The sequence below is a fragment of the Lingula anatina genome, chromosome 8, assembly GCF_051362555.1.
Source record: "Lingula anatina isolate TDL-2025a chromosome 8, LinAna3.0, whole genome shotgun sequence".
Taxonomy (NCBI): domain Eukaryota; kingdom Metazoa; phylum Brachiopoda; class Lingulata; order Lingulida; family Lingulidae; genus Lingula; species Lingula anatina.
Genome location: NC_141774.1, coordinates 13,544,430 through 13,561,576, shown reverse-complemented (window position 1 = coordinate 13,561,576; position 17,147 = coordinate 13,544,430). Strand labels below are relative to the sequence as shown.

Genomic DNA, 17,147 nt, shown 5'->3' with positions numbered 1-17,147 from the left:
GCCTTTCAGATCACCCGTCTTTTTGTTTTGTTCATGATTTCATTAACGGCAGTCTACAAAGACATACTGTACTTTGTACATATTATATTCTTTGTATTCATTTGCTCAAGTTAAACAACTGCATGTAGTTTGGAGTTGTAAGGGTGGGGTTAGTAAGATTTGCCCTTTTTTGCTGGCTAATGTCCACTCTCAATCAAAAATCTGTCTAGATTTTCTGCTATTTCTAAGGATGAACTATTAAGCAAAATGAACATTTGTTTCAGAAAAAGCCCCTGCCTTTTCAAATTGATTGCTACTGTATACCTGTACGACTGATGGATGGAATTATTTACAATGAAAAGGCGCACAGAAATCCTTTATTATTGTCTTTTATCGTGCTTGTTTGTTATATAATATGTGCATCTAATCTATACTGTGAATCAATCATAGTTTTGATACCCGAAGCGTCCATGTCTGGTGAAATTTACAAATTATACGCGAGTATCATATTCTAATATTCGTGACAGTGGTGCTTATAATGCGACGAGCAAAATCTATGGACAGCTATACTAACAAAGGTGTTAGCTACGTGTGGGGTTGGGTTGGGTTGGGGGATTGTGTACTGTACATGCACCTTTATGTAACCACGACTTGTCTTAGTGTAAATTTGCCTTTTTAAAGTTCAAGCCCTCTCAGCTGCCAACACCTAAGGGTCGCAGATTGATTTTTTACTAGATTTTCACAGATCTTAGTCTCTGGCTTAATCATGACACGATTCTCTGCTGTTCGCACCGAAGAAAAATACACATAAATAGTCCGTGGCCTTAGCAGAGGGTTTATGTTGTATTAGGTCCTGTGTCATGTGTCGAGGCTGATAACGTGTAATTACTGTCGAATTTCAAAAAGAACATTCATGTAAATTTGACATATCAGCATACCCTATCGATTTGTGGAGACGCCTAATATACGAGTGTTTTGTGTGTGTGTGTGTGTGTGTGTGTGTGTGTGAGTGTGATCATTGCATCACTGTGTCTTTGGCTGTGATTTTGATATTTTTTAATCATGGTATGCATATTAACTGTATAATCCATTTAACAAATACACTTTAGATGCTGGGGATTAGGTTAAGAACACCTATGGTTTTCAGACTGATATTAACCCAAAGATTTGGGTGTATTATCATTCATATACCAGTAGCTTTGTATGTATCCGCAATCAATTTGTATAACGCAATGAAGGCCATCCATTTGAGCCCTAAGATTTACATTTGTTGTGCCCTTTGATGCCGTCTGTCATTTCAATACGAAAATCATGTCATATGAATTGAAATTAGTATAAGTGCTCACTGAACCTTAACATGTGGTTGTTATGTTCGATAGGCCAATGGCACTGGATCTCTCCATAATGTTTTTTCTTGATGCACTGAATTCAAAAGCATAAAAAATAGATATGATACTGACCTAAATTATACCAACGCCTTTCTACACTGTGGAATATGCAGAACCCCATGAATATGAAGTGACCCCTGACATAATGACTTAATTGCTGTAGAATAGGCTGATGCAGTCTGTGTTATACTTAATAGTGTTTCAAAGTCCTGAGAACAGTACTAATGGTGATACACTACTACTAATGGCATTATTACAATCATAATTTTTTTTTAAGAAATCTTATCACAACCATTATGGAAAAACTCAAAAATTAAAACAAATGAAAAAACTATCTTCTGTAAAAGATGGTGTAAAAATGATATTTTCTACATTAATGATATTATAAATAATGTTGGAAATTTCCTCTCTCTAGAGGAACTCAACGAAAAATTTAACCTAAGCGGTAACTTTCTGGAATACTTGAGTATTCAAAAGAGCATACCATCTGAATGGCGTAAAACTATCTCCACTAATGGAAGAAAATTACAAACCGTATTCCACGAAATAATTGACTCGATTAAAAAAGTTACCAAACCATCCAGATACTTCTATAGAGAATTCCTCCAAGGACACACTATATCACCCAACAAAAGTAAAAGTAAATGGCACGAGAATATTATAAAATCCTTAAGTAATGATGATTGGCAATTAATATTTAGATCCCCCTTCCAAGAAACAGATGACACGAAACTGCAGACGCTTCAATTTAGAATAAATCACAGAATATTTAGTACAAATGTTTCTCTTATGAAAATTTCTAAAAAAGAATCAGAACAGTGCGAATTTTGTAATGCTGCCAGGGAAACAATTCTTCACGTTTTCTGGGATTGCCCTCATGTGCAGAATGTTTGGACGTGTGTCATTTGTTCCGTAAAAGATAATTTAGATATTGTAATTGAGAGATCTCCCGAGATTTTTATACTCGGGCTTGTGGAATCATATGACATAAAAGGTTTTTATCTACTTATCTTAATCATCGAGAAATATATTAGTTTATGAAGAACGAAAACAGAAATCCCAACATGGGAAGGAACCAGACATTAATTATTACAGAAATATTTGTTTATACCCTTTATATATGTAGAACCGACAAAAAACAACAACATGTTAAAAATGGGAAAATGGGAAAATATTGATCGCATATTACAACTTAATTGGCAAGCAACAAGCTAACGATATACCTCTTAGAATTTTAATTGTAAGGTTAACAACATGAATTGTCAAGCTCTACTTTCTACCCGTTTATGCATTACTGTAACTGTGCAACCTTTTTTTTACTGAGAGAGAAAGAGAGTCCAAGTATGTAAATGTGTGTGTGTGTGTGTGTGTGTGTGTCCGTGTGTGATTCATAACCCAAAAAACCGTAAGATTATATATTTATTTACTACTGAAGAAAAAAAAAAAAAAGAATGCAATCATAAAATTGATAATAATAAACTGAACATTATTACCCATTGTTGGGGCAATTACCGTAGTGAAGTTCATGACAAGACACACGTGATGCATAAAAATCCTGTTATCGCAAGCAGCATTTCGTCAGCTTGGCTACATGCAGTCACCGCGTCCAAACGGAACTTATATCGAAATGGTGCGTGTATTCATAAAACTACTAATAACTACTAATACCAGTACAGCTGACACTGCATGAATCCACGTTATTTATGAACTACCCAAATATGACAATATGACAATGATTCAAAAGTTGAGCACTATTTAGAACTATAAACTGTGTTTTCTCTTTCGCATGTATAAATATTACCACAACGGTGCAATTAACATTCTTACCAGATAACAGCATGGCCCCTCCGTGCTACGTAACTACCCTGTTGGCTATAAAGTTGATCAAGAGAGATACATGTACAATAAAGAATTTAACAATAAATAATCCAGATACTGTCATACTATATCAACTTACGTTGATGTAGGCTATATAAACAAATGTCGCTATGCTCCAGAAATGTGGACTATGGAAAAGGACATTCCTTACTTATCCTGTGGTCCTCTCCACATTTGAGGCATCTTGTCAGTCGTGTATTCTTCTTCCCACAAATAAGGGTCCCTGCACACAGGACAAGGGCGATATCGAAGAGGCGCATACTGATATAGTCACATTGGAATGTCGTCTCTGAATGAGCAGACGATATTTTATGTTGTATTTTATTTCCCGATTATGTTATCTCTTTGTTTTAATAATCTATATATCGTATTTACTTACACGTTGTTAGGACATCTATCTTAATTTTTATCTATTATTTTCTCTACGTGACGGGGCGAGCTGGTCACTAGCGCCACCAAGTTTGTTGGAGGATTTTGTTCCACTTTTCTTGTCTCAGCTGTTGTTTATTACCTGGGCGTGGGTTTCTCCTGTATACAGCTCTCCTCAGTTGTAAACGATTTGTCCTTCAGTGCTGTATATTCAGAGGAATTACTGCCGGTTGTGATAGGTGGGATTCCTCAAACATCTGTGGATTGTGATAGGTAAGATTCTTCACACATCTGTGGATTGTGATAAGTGAGATTATTAACACATCTGTGGATTGTGATAGGTGAGATACCTCACACATCTGTGGGCTGTGATAGGTGAGATTCCTTAAACATATGTGGATTTTGATAGGTGAGATTCTTCACACATCTGTGGGTTGTGATAGGTGAGATACTTCACACATCTGTGGGTTGTGAAAGGTGAGATTCTTCACACATCTGTGGGTTGTGATAGGTGAGATTCCTCACGCATCTGTGGGTTGTGATACGTGAGATTCCTCACACATCTGTGGATTGTGATAAGTGAGATTCTTCACACATCTGTGGATTGTGATATGTGAGATTCCTCATACATGTGTGGGTTGTGACAGGTGAGATTCCTCACACATCTGCGGGTTGTGATATGTGAGATTCCTCACACATGTGTGGGTTGTGATATGTGAGATTCCTCACACATGTGTGGGTTGAGATATGTGAGATTCCTCACACATCTGTGGGTTGTGATAGGTCAGATTCCTCACACATGTGAGGGTTGTGATATGTGAGATTCCTCACACGTGTGGGTTGTGATATGTGAGATTCCTCACACATCTGTGGGTTTTGATATCTGAGATTCCTCACACATGTGTGGGTTGAGATAGGTGAGATTCCTCACGCATCTGTGGGTTGTGATACGTGAGATTCCTCACACATCTGTGGATTGTGATAGGTGAGATTCCTCACACATGTGTGGGTTGCGATAGGTGAGATTCCTCATACATGTGTGGGTTGAGATAGGTGAGATTCCTCACACATCTGTGGGTTGTGATAGGTGAGATTCCTCACACATGTGTGGGATGCGATATGTGAGATTCCTCACACATGTGTGGGTTGTGATATGTGAGATTCCTCACACATGTGTGGGTTGCGATAGGTGAGATTCCCCACACATTGGTGGGTTGCGATAGGTGACATTCCTCACACATCTGTGGGTTGTGATATGTGAGATTCCTCACACATCTGTGGGTTGTGATAGGTGAGATTCCTCACACATGTGAAGGTAGTGATAGGTGAGATTTTTCACACCTGTGTGGATTGTTATAGGTGAGATTCCTCACACATCTGTGGGTTGTGATAGGTGAGATTCCTCACATATCTGTGGGTTGTGATAGTTGAGATTCCTCACACATCTGTGGGTTGTGATATGTGAGATTCCTCACACATCTGTGGGTTGTGATAGGTGAGATTCCTCACACATGTGTGGGTTGTGATACGTGAGATTCTTCACACATGCGTGCGTTGTTATAGGTGAGATTCCTCACACATCTGTGGGTTGTTATAGGTGAGATTCCTCACATATCTGTGGGTTATGATAGGTGAGATTCCTCACACATCTGTGGGTTGTGATAGGTAAGATTCCTCACACATCTGTGGGCAGTGATAGGTGAGATTCGAATCCTCACATATATGTGGATTATCATTTGTAGATTATCGTCCAATTTGGTTTAGATAACGTAATTTTAATTTTTTTTATCTTTCCGTGAATATGCTCCTTGTGAGGGAAATTTTAGTTGTTTATGTAGCGATACCATTGTATATTATTTGTCGATAACGCACGTTCCTATTGTTAACATGCTTTTATGCTTTTACCTTATTGGCTGGAGTATTTTAGTGTATTCATAGTATTGGTTCGAGTAAATATCTGCTTTAAATATATAGATGAAAAAAGAAAATAATAGACAAAAGCACAACTTTTGAATGTGGAACTGCTATTTAAGTTTTTGAAGAAAGTTTCTACATGATGAACAATTTGAAACTGTAGGCCTATACTTTTTAGTTCTTAGATACATCATATGTTACTTTTAATCAGGTGTCCAACGCAGTGCTATTGTCACACTTGTGGGAGTGGACAGCAATCTGATATCTAATTGACCACAATCCCGGTGTCATGTACCAGAAGGTCCCCCATGACAGAAAGTCCGGGACCCGTTATTTCAGAAACCAGGGGTCCGTAGGACCCCTGGTTTCTGAAATAATGGGCCCCGGACCTTGTATCATGGTAATTGGATATAATATACAGGGTCCCCCGGACCCTGCATTTAACCGGACCCTACGTTTCATGACAGCTATCACGAAACACAGAGTCCGCCCGTCATACAGAAGAACTGGGTCTAAAAGCTAGGGTCCTACTGTAGAACAGTATATATTAGTAAAAGCGCTTTATATTGACAATATGGGTATAATAGAATTATAATGATGCAAGTAAATATAATATAACAAAACGGCGGTGGTTTGCACAACGACCTGGTGGTGTAGTGGACAGCGACACTGGTGATGAGTCTACTATGGTAACCAATGACATGGAAGTATGTAGTAATTTAACAATATGTTGGTTCGAGTCCCACACTGGAGCTGACTTTATGACGCCTCTATTTTCAATCTTGTTTTTTTTTTTTTTTTTTTAATTTATAGTTAAATATTCAAATTACTGTCCATTTATTGTGTTTCATTCCGTAATAATATGTTTTATACTCACTTTTTATTACATTTAATACCTTTTTTTAATTGGACTTACTTAAAATATATTTCACACATATCCCATTGCTTTGTGATGCTTAAGACTATATATGCATGTGACGTATTTGAATACCACTCGTATATGTGTGTAAGCAAGTGGTACACAATGAATCGATGCTAAACTGTGCAAAACGTTCCTTTTCTCTAGACTATACGCGTAACTTAGGCCACAATGACTACCACTCATAAATGTGTGACAGCTAGCGTTATACAGTGTATCAATGCCAAATTGTGCAAAATATGTATTTTCTGGAAACTGACGACATTAATTAGTTATTAAATATACATGCTTATGTAGTGTAATTGAAAATGTACTCATTTAATTTTGTTTAACAATTTATATAAAGTTTTAATTTAAGTTGCATACCCTAAATTAAAATGGAATCAACCCAAAAGGAATGTATTCCATGTTTCTCAATAACATTAGAAATCTTAATTAAAGTTTTTTCCATTGTGTATTATATGGACAACAATAAAACAAGATTGTATCAACAAGAAAGGATTTGATATCTACATGTACTTAAAAATATATTTATAATGTGAAACTATGGATTATATTTTTCTAATTTTAGACGAAGCACTGGCACAGATGTTTTATCAAGTTTGCATGATGATGGAAATGCGGGTGACAACGGACAATTAGGAGAAAAAACAATTACTATACTGATTAATAAATTAAATTTATTTGTAAAATCAGGAAGTTCACCAAAGGCACTTTTGTATTATGAATAAATTTATATTTTTTGAGTGATGTTCTTTCTCAATTGCATACAAAAGATAATCCTGCAAATTAAAGTTTATGAAATGCGAACAATGCACATTTTTACTCGCGTTACACTTTAACAGAGTTTATTAATGTTTTTTTTTAACCTTTAATTCTTATAATTCTTCCCTCCATATCAGTTAACATCATGTTCAATTTCATTTTTAAATTGCAAGTTTTAAGTGTGAGATTTCATTATTGCTCTTCAATGCGGACTTTCAGTATTAAAACGTAGGGTCCTAGGACTTTCCGTACTGAAATAGAGTGTCTAGGGGGCTCTACATTTCAGAACATAGAGTCCGGGACCCGTTATTTCGAGACAGGGAGTCCGCCGGACTCTCAGTTTTAAAACACCGGGTCCGCCGGACCCTAGAATGGTAGGACTCTGTGTTGCTTGACACCGGTCTCACAGTGGCTTCAAAGACTTAATTCGGCCCATTGTACGGATGGGGATTGACGTATTTTATACAACACAAACATGGATTTATATTTTGTTTTAAATTGAAAAAAAGATGTTAATTTTTTACCATGTTTGTTTGTCAGTTTACATCATTTCACTGATTTTTTCTTGTAACTGCTTTTCCGTGTTCGGTACTTAATTAATATGAACAATTGTACAAGTTTACTCATTCGCTGGTGGATCGAGTTGCTTGAGGAACTAGTACTACACCTTTACGAGCTTGCCGTCATCCCAGTGCACGCGACACTACAACTTAACCCGACTTTGATCTTACAACGGTACCTGCACCGTTTTTTTTTTTTTTTTTTTTTTTAATTTTTTTTCACCGCAAAATGGAAAAGGCTGTTACATTTCATAGAGATAAGAAGTGACCATTTTTTTTCAAAAACAAGTGGGTGGATCATATCTGATGCTCCTGTTATCATTTGAAAACACTTATATAAAATATTCAAAATGGACAGCTTCATAAATTAGGAATGAAAAAATTATCACAATTTTATTTGGAATATCACTACGCACTCTGTAATACGATAATTCCCGTATTTTGTGTATATTGTGTAATTCCTTTGTGTTGCATGATAGATAGTATTTATAATTTCTCTAACTAAAACGTTAAGTTTTAAAATCTCAATGGTTCTAATTGGATTTCATTTCTAACTAAAATAATTGACTTACTTTTCCCCGACCCACACTTTACCTGGCACGGGTGAGTGGCGGTATATCGAAGGCTCTTGGTCCGAAGGTTTGTTTTAAAAATACTCAAATTGTACAAAATTTACACACATATATATAAATTTCGATGGTTCTATTCGTTGAACAAATTTAGAACATTCCTGACCGAAGAACAGGCCCCCTCTGGGCAGGGATGCCGAAATCAATACTATGCACAACACGAAACATCGATTAGACTAAAGCAGACTGAACGATAATGATAATGGATAATGATAGGTCTATATATCTGTTACGTCTTTGAAATTCCACAAAAAAGTTCAGAAGACTTTGCATAATTTTACATTATATTATGTCATTAATCAAAGCATTTCCAAATTTGTCAGTTATTCCTACAAGCGGGTATTCTTTTTCTTCAGGTTATCATTATAGGAGATTCAGGTGTAACTGAGGCATTACACACCTTACCGAAAGTATGAAATGCTTTTAAAGTCTCAATTAACAGTAATGTTAATCCATGAGCCATTATGACTGTCTTTTGAAGGAAATGACAGACGGCATCAAAGGCAACCCAATACTATAACGTTATGTGATTTACGGCATCCGATTCGTGCTTTAGGTTCCGTGAAATAATGATGTCAGTGTTACATGTACTTCATCTTGTTCGTGTTAAATTAAATAATAACATGAGAAGTACCGATCGGGTTGCCAAAGCTGGTATATTGGACTGCGTGCCGACATGACACACACATAATCTTAATGCAGGAGTTATGTTTGTTATCGTTATTTTCATAGACACAAAAATATCCTTAATTGTGTCTGTGGGTCTTGGGATTCATTCCCATTAAAAACACCGTTTTACGGAGATCGATCTAAATTTGGGGGACTCTTGCTGAATTAATCAATCAGACTGGAAATTATAGAGCCTTTTGTTCCCAATTTACATGTGTAATTACCAGCTTTTTCTTATTTCTGCTCAACGCCAGGTGGATGCTTGTCAATCTGTCAATCGGTTAATGGATCTAGCCTTGAAGAACAATAGTTTTAACGGGAATGCGCCCTTATTTGGAATTTAATCTACCATTTCCTCTATGCTGTAATGCCACATAAATCTGTGACTAACAGCTTCAGTTAAAACATAACAGATCGCTAGAAACAGACAGTTGCTCATCAACGAAAAACATCGGTCCTTTAGAAGAGTAGATCGCCATAATCCACGATCATACATGAACGCTTTAATCAGACAGGATTTAAGTCATTAATCTGAGAAACAATTGAGCAAAAAAAAATCACCAGATAGGCTGTTTCCGTCATGCTTTTCACAAGACAGGGCGTTCTAAAGAGTGCTGCATTGTGTTTAGCCGTCCAGGTGATGGTAGCAATGACCTTGGTGCAAGACCCTTGCCTGCCACCCTGTACTTGTCTCAGCACCAAAGTAGATGGGATATTGGGAATCCAGACTTTTTGCAGTAATCTACGTACAATTCCAATATTCGATAACAAAAGTGTCATCCTGATGCTCTCTATGTCCGGAGTTAAACTTGAAAACACAAAAGCGCTGGGTGACTTGAAAGACCTCAGATCGCTCTCATTGCACGGCACTTTCCTTGAAAAAGTGCCGTCAGAGGTGAGAGGATTGGTTCATATTTTCAGCCTTTTTCTCTCCATGAATTGGATACGCGATGTCGAACCTGAATTATTGCAAAATCTTCAGCGTCTTTATTCTTTGTCTTTCATGAGGAACAGACTCACGCAGGTGCCCTTTGATATTCGATACCTTACTAGTCTTCAGCGTTTATACTTGACCGGCAACTCGATCAAAGCAGTAGATCCACAAGCCTTTCAGAAACTCACCGTTTTACGGGATCTTGATATGGATGACAACTTACTTACAGAGGTTCCACCTGGAATAAAGTATTTAAGAGACTTGCAAAATCTGTTTTTAAGAAATAACTTCATCCGTCTTCTTAACTTTTCTCTTTTCCGCAGTCTAAATAATCTTGAAAAGCTGTTTTTGTCTGGGAACAAATTGATAAGCATACCGCCAGATATGTCACTGTTAGCACAGCTTGATTTGTCAGATCTCAGTCGTCAGGATCCAGAATCTTTAGATAAATGTCCACTATTTCAGATCAGTGTAAACTCTAAAAATACATTGTATCTAAACTTTGGACCCGGTGATACCTTGGACTGTCGTTGCAACGCGCCATTTTTAAAACACTTGGCGTTTGAAGAGGAAGGAACGTGTGGAAACATCCGTAAGAATATTAAGAAAACAGACAGAGAAAACGGTATGCCAACAGTCGTGGTAGTTGGGGTGTTTTTAGCTGTGTTGATTCCCGCAGTGGCGGGAGTAACGCTGTTGTGCGTTTGCAAGAGAAGACAGAACCGATCTCGAAAATCGTCGACGGTACCAAACAGTATCCCAGACCCGGTCCCCAGTATCAGTGAAGCAAACGATATTCAACCTCCGATTCCCAGTATCAATGACTACATGTAATCTGGAGACTTAAGATACAATACATTATACAATATATGATGACGGCGATAATTGTACAATTGATGATTTTATTTGAGTTCTGCTTGTGTTGACAATAAGGTATCTCCTTATCATCATTTGATATGCATATGCTGCCTGTTCGTTTTCATTGGTCAACGATACAAGACTCGTCGGGCAGCTGAAACATTTACATGTATGTAAAGCGTCGGTCACAACCGGACGCCTTTTGGAGGCATATTAGAAGCTGAATTGAGCAAATTTTGAAATTTGTGAAATGATGTACACCTTGCACAAGCGACGTTATTTGCCTTGACATGAGCATGTATCGGGAGGACGCCTTTTATACTCCTGGCGTAGGGGCGACGCACTTCCGCGGTGCTTTTGTCTTTGTTAGCTGTGAGGGCGCGCGCCGCACTCAACACGCAACGGGCACTTGCTCTTTCATTGCTTGCGACGTGCGTCTTGGACCACGCACGTCTCACTTGCGAACTTCTCGCCATGGTCACTCATTATGTCCACGTCTCGCGAACTCCTTGCGAGTGAGTAAGTTGCGTTTGCGGCCTCGCTGTTCGCAAATTATTCGTAGAATCTTTTGGACATGTGCAACATCCTCCGTACGTGCTTACGGGCTGTCTGCGGACTTAAAATTACGCAAGAATGACTTGCGCGGCACTTGAGATTCTGCGAAAAATTTGGACGTAACCAGGCCGTAAGAGCCCGTGCGGCCGGTTGTGACCGAGGCTTAAGCCATTCAGATCACCCGTCACTTTGTTTTGTTCATGATTTCATTTACGGTAGTCTACAAAAATAATGCTGTACTTTGTGCATGTTATATTATTCGTATTCATTTGCCCATGTTAAACAACTGCATGTAGTTTGGAGTTGTAAGGGTGGGGTAAGTAAGGACTGCTCTTTTTTGCCGGCAAATGTCCACCCTCAATGAAAAAACAGTCTAGATAATTTTCTGCTATTTCTAAGGATGACTTATTGGGCAAAATGAATCTTTGTTTCAGAAAAAAAAGAACCCCAACTTTTCAAATTGCTTGCTATCACTTGCAGAACTGATGGATGGAATAATTTCAATGACGCGCACAGAAATTCTTCATTTATGTGTTTTATCGTGCTTGTTTGTTATATTATATGTGCATTTAATCTATATTGTGAATCAATCATAGATACCTGAAGCGTCGATGTCTGGTGAGATTTACAAATTATACGTGAGTATCATAGTCGAATATTCGTGATAGTGGTGCTAATAATGCAACAAGAAAATCAATAGATAACTGTATCTTAACAAAGGTGTTAGCGACGGGTGGGTTAGGGTGGGGGATTGTGTACATGCACCTTAACGTAACCACGACCCGTGGCGTTATATGTCGAAGTGTAAATCTGACTTTTAAAAGCCCAAACCCTCCCAGCTGACAACACTTAACCAGGGCCGCAGATTGATTTTTTACTAGATTTTCACATATCTATGTATCTGGCTTATTAATGACACGATTCTCTGCTGTTCGCACCGAAGAAAAATACACATAGATAGTCCGTAGCCTTAGCAGAGGGTTTATGTTGTATTAAGTCCTGTGTCATGTGCCGAGAAGTATTGAGGCTGAAAACGTGTAATTACTGTCGAATTTCAAAAAGAACATTTATGTTTTAACATTTATGTTTTAAAATTCGACATATCAACAAACCTTATCGATTTGTGGAGACGTCTAATATATGCTTATACGTTTTTTTCGGGGTTTTCAGACTGATCTTAACCCAAAGATTTGGTTGTATTATCATTCAGATACCATTAGCTTTGCATGCATATGCAATCAATTTGTATAACGCAATAAATGCCAACCATTTGAGCCCTAAGGTTTACATTTGTTGTGCCCTTTGATGCCGTCTGTTATTTCAATACGAAAATCATGTCATATGAATTGAAATTAGCATGAAGGTTCAGTGAACCTTAAAATGTGGTTGTTATATTCAATAGGGCAGTGACACTGGATCTCTCCATGTTTTTTCTTGATGACATAAGGAATGCTCCTCGTTTGGAAATGATAACAATTGATAGATAACGATTTTTTTTTTTTTTTTTTTTTTTTTTGCTAGTCTCGCTGTGGCTTATTTCGTTTTGTTCTTTTAAATATAAGAACACGAAACCTTTCTTTTTAATGTTCAATAATTTCCTCTCGATCTTCATTCTATGTTAAGGACGTTGTTAATTTCGGACTATCTGTTGGAAAAAAAAAGAATGAAACTTAACTAAAAGTAACTAGACTTTATTGTTAATTCAGGAATACATAATGCATACCGCTTTGTTTGACAAAAAGAAAACATGTCTGATAGATGCCGATGTATTCGACTCCATTTATCGCGGTTAATACGACACAGACAGAGGGTACATTTACTGCTGGGGCAAAGTTTCACCCTCTAAGAAAGCGTAGAAACATTCGTCATTCCTTGGGTTTTTACAAATTCCTCGACAACCGCAGCCGATACTGAAACGAAAAACCACACATGTGCAATGCCATTAAACGATCATAATAAATAAATGTGTGAATAAATATTAGAAGCGGAGAGACGGGGGGGGGGGGGGGGTACTTATTTACTGAATCATTTTCGACCCTTCACTACAGTTCAGTCATATTGCCCAAGCCGTCTCAGATACTACTGTCTACTTTTTTTCGGCTGCTTCTACATGTACTACTCAGGGGCCGTCTTCTGGCCTGCGAGGGTTTTCCGGAAGCCGGTCAGAATTTTAAAGTTTACAGTGTTGGGCATCTACTTTTTTTCTATAGGAAGACAGTCAAAAATGGGAGATGGATCAACAAAGATAATTTGGCGGACTGTCATAAAATATCTCTGGATCCGCCCCTGCTCACCCTGAGCTTCAGAGCTACCTTGACACTAACCTTTTATCTGTAGCCTATCTCCATCGTGTCAAGTAACCTCTGACCAGATTCGAGTGCCCCCGCGGCCCGCCAATCAAATTTAAAGCCCGCACTCAATGACTCATTGAACGATCTAGCCAATGAACGCGAACGAGTCAAAGCGCGCTTTGTTCAAATCCGGACCAATCAAAGATAAGGCTGAATATCAGGGACTTGCCGTAACCTGTGGGCAGCACGCAAAATACATCATCCCTCATCATACTGCTCTGGTTTCAATTCCGATATACTCCATGCTTTCTTTGTGTACGGTTATGCACTCGGAACCACTCGGCACTACTCGGATGTCTCCGCACTCGACAATAACTTTGTTGTTAGTATGGAGCTTGCGGAATCAGCCGAGGATTGCCGATTGACGATCAACCAATCAGCGTTTTCACCAAACTTTGGTGAAAAATTTTGAAACATGGATTCGATTGGCTTATATAAACTAGGTCAAACTATTTTCGTCAGAGGTTACTTGACACGATGGAGATAGGCTACGGTGAAAAGGTTAGTGTCAAGTTAGCTCTGAAGCTCAGGGTGCCCCTGCTACTTCTGGAACCAAACCGTAATTTGGATTTTTCGGAGAACGGACTTACATGCAATCAAACCCATCGTCAACGCAAATGTCCTCCACAATGGTGTAGTGACATTGATCAATGCTGCAGGCACCTTCCAGTCGCTGCCATCCCTGCACTGAAACGATAGTCATGAATTCAAAAGTATGAAATGACGCAGTCTCTTACTGATCTTAACAATACCAAAATCCTTCTACACTGTGGAATATGCAGAAACCCATGAATATAAAGTGACCCCTGACATAATGGCTTAATTGCTGCAGAATATACTTAATAGTGTTTCAAAGTCCTGATTACAATACTAATGATCATACACTAATACTAATGGCATTTTTACAATCATAAAATTGATAATAATAAATTGAACATTATTACCCATTGTTGGGGCAATTACCGTAGTGAAGTTCATGACAAGACACAAGTCATGCATTAAAATCCTGTAACCGCGCGCAGCATTTCGTCAGCTTGGCTGCATGCAAGTCATCGGGTCCAAACGGAACTTATATCGAAATGGTGCGTGTATTCACAAAACTACTAATACCAATACCGTTATCACTGAGTCCACGTTATTAATGAACTACCCAAATATGACAATTTGACATTTTAAAGTTTTTGCATGTATGAGTATTACCACAACAGTGCAGCATTCTTAGCAGACAACAGCATCCCAGCAGGCAAGTGACATTGATTCTACGTTGATTCAACGTTGATCCACCAAAATTAACGTTGATTTAACGGTGAATCAATGTCGTTTGTCTGCTGGGATGGCCCCTACGCGCTTTGTACTTACCCTATCGGCTAACAAGTTGATCAACAGAGATACACGTACAATAAGGATATTAACAATAAACAATCCAGATACTTTCACATTGAATCAACTTACGTTGATATAGGCTAGATAAACAGATGTCTATATACCCAATAAATGTGGACTATGGAAAAAAGGACCTTGTGAAATCACTGCGTGGTGTCAGGCGACAACCGGAAAATGTCCTTATCCTTATTTAAAACCTCGAACAAAGAAATAAATTCCTTACTTATCCTGTGGTCCTCTCCACATCTGAGACATCTTGTCAGTCGTGTAATCTTCTTCCCACAAACAAGAGTACCTGCACACAGGACAAGGGCGAAAACGAAGAGGCGCATACTGGTATATAGTCAGATTGGAGTGTCGTCTCTGAATGAGTCACTACGTTGAGATTAGTTCATTTTTTAGGCATCGTAGATCCGGGAACGTTGATGGGAACATTTCTACATACCGGATATTGCATATTGTTTTATTTTTTTCGGATACCTCCATTATAAGCAGATGATATTTTATGGTGTATTTTATTTCCCGATTATGTTAACCCAACCAACCAACCATATTACCTTCCCTGCCTTCCACAATAAATTTTATGAATGTCTGGATCTCGGCGTCTGTGAGGTTGAAATTCGTCGAATTCATGTCTGGGACTGGGTGTTGTTCATTAAAGGGATAATCACTCTTTGTTTTGGCCAAAAAATGAATTTTCCTGGAGTAAACAACAATTTTCCCATACTTACCAATGGTTAATGAATCCATTTTTGCATTCAAAGTTAGCCAGTTGTTTTTTTCTAAAAAGTTTGGTTTTTCATTTGGAAGTGATTCTGAGAATTTCATTCATCTGATTTACAAACAAACAACAGCAGGATGAAACCTTGGGAGTTTTAAAAGGGCAGGTGTACTGAATCTGAGAGTGAGCCAAAGTCTGCTTCTATTTTATTTGGATTTTATAGATTATTTTTGGAGATAATTGATCTCAAGCTTTCTTAAATTTATGGTCTATATGGGCGTATAGCAAATTTATGAAATTCATTTAAAATGTTGTTTTTTTGCGTTATGGTTGCTTAAAGTATGGTATTCTTAAGTCGTTTTTTTAAGTTGTTTTCATGTTTATTTGTCAATCAATGTACTCGTGTATTTCTTATGCTCAATAAAGGAACATACATTTATATATATGGTAATGCAAAATTAAGCTGGTTATTGAAGCACATTATTCATCAACTACATGTACCTGTATTTTTAGTGCATACCTTGGTTCTTCTAAGATTCTCCTCAATGGTTTCCATAGCTCGCTGATGTCCTAAAGAAGGTGTTACCTTTGGTGCAAAATTATTAATATGCAAAGCAGCCATCTTGTCTCTGAAATTTATTGGCGACAATATAATAATAATAATAATAATAATAATAATAATAATAATAATAATGTTTATCTGCAAATAAAATAGGGTGTGCTCATGCATATCTTATAACATGTGTTTATACCGTGTACTGTAGTTATCTCCTGTAGGCGACGCAGCTTGCCTTCACAAAAGTAACAATTCTGATTTGTGGGAATTTGTCCCAAATTCCCTAAAGAACTTGGCGAAGTTGGCCCAGTTTCGTAGGAGGTCAAATGCACACCCTAAAGCTAATTGTGAGTAAATTTGATGAATTTTGGTAGTGTCTTTTCAATTTAATGAGAATTAAAACACAACCAAATCTCAGTAAAATATCGGATTTGAGGAGGTTCATGTAATTTATTTGAATGCATGGTATAAAATAAGGATATTTTAACCGCTTTTTTTTGTATTTCCTGCACCATTAATCAGGTCAAATATGGTATAATAAATTTAATAACACGTGTGATGTGAACATTTGTAGATAAAAGCATATGAAAATTTTGGTGGGACAACCTTATAATGACCAATGGTGTGTGTGTGTGTGTGTTAAGTTCGCTGCTTTCAATACCTGAAATATAGGCCTAAGACCCCATTCCCAGAGATTAGATCGATCCAACTAGATCGAC

The 17,147-nt window shown here is 37.7% G+C and overlaps 1 long non-coding RNA gene across 1 annotated transcript; it reads right to left on the bottom strand.

The window, feature by feature from the left end:
- Window positions 1-13,092: 13,092 nt before the first annotated feature.
- On the bottom strand, window positions 13,093-15,532 carry LOC147760405 (uncharacterized). The gene is made up of 3 exons (XR_015330878.1): window positions 15,375-15,532; window positions 14,359-14,455; window positions 13,093-13,327 (listed from the first exon to the last, which is right to left on the bottom strand). It is a non-coding gene; the product is annotated as an uncharacterized LOC147760405 (long non-coding RNA).
- Between the last annotated feature and the right edge of the window lie 1,615 nt (window positions 15,533-17,147).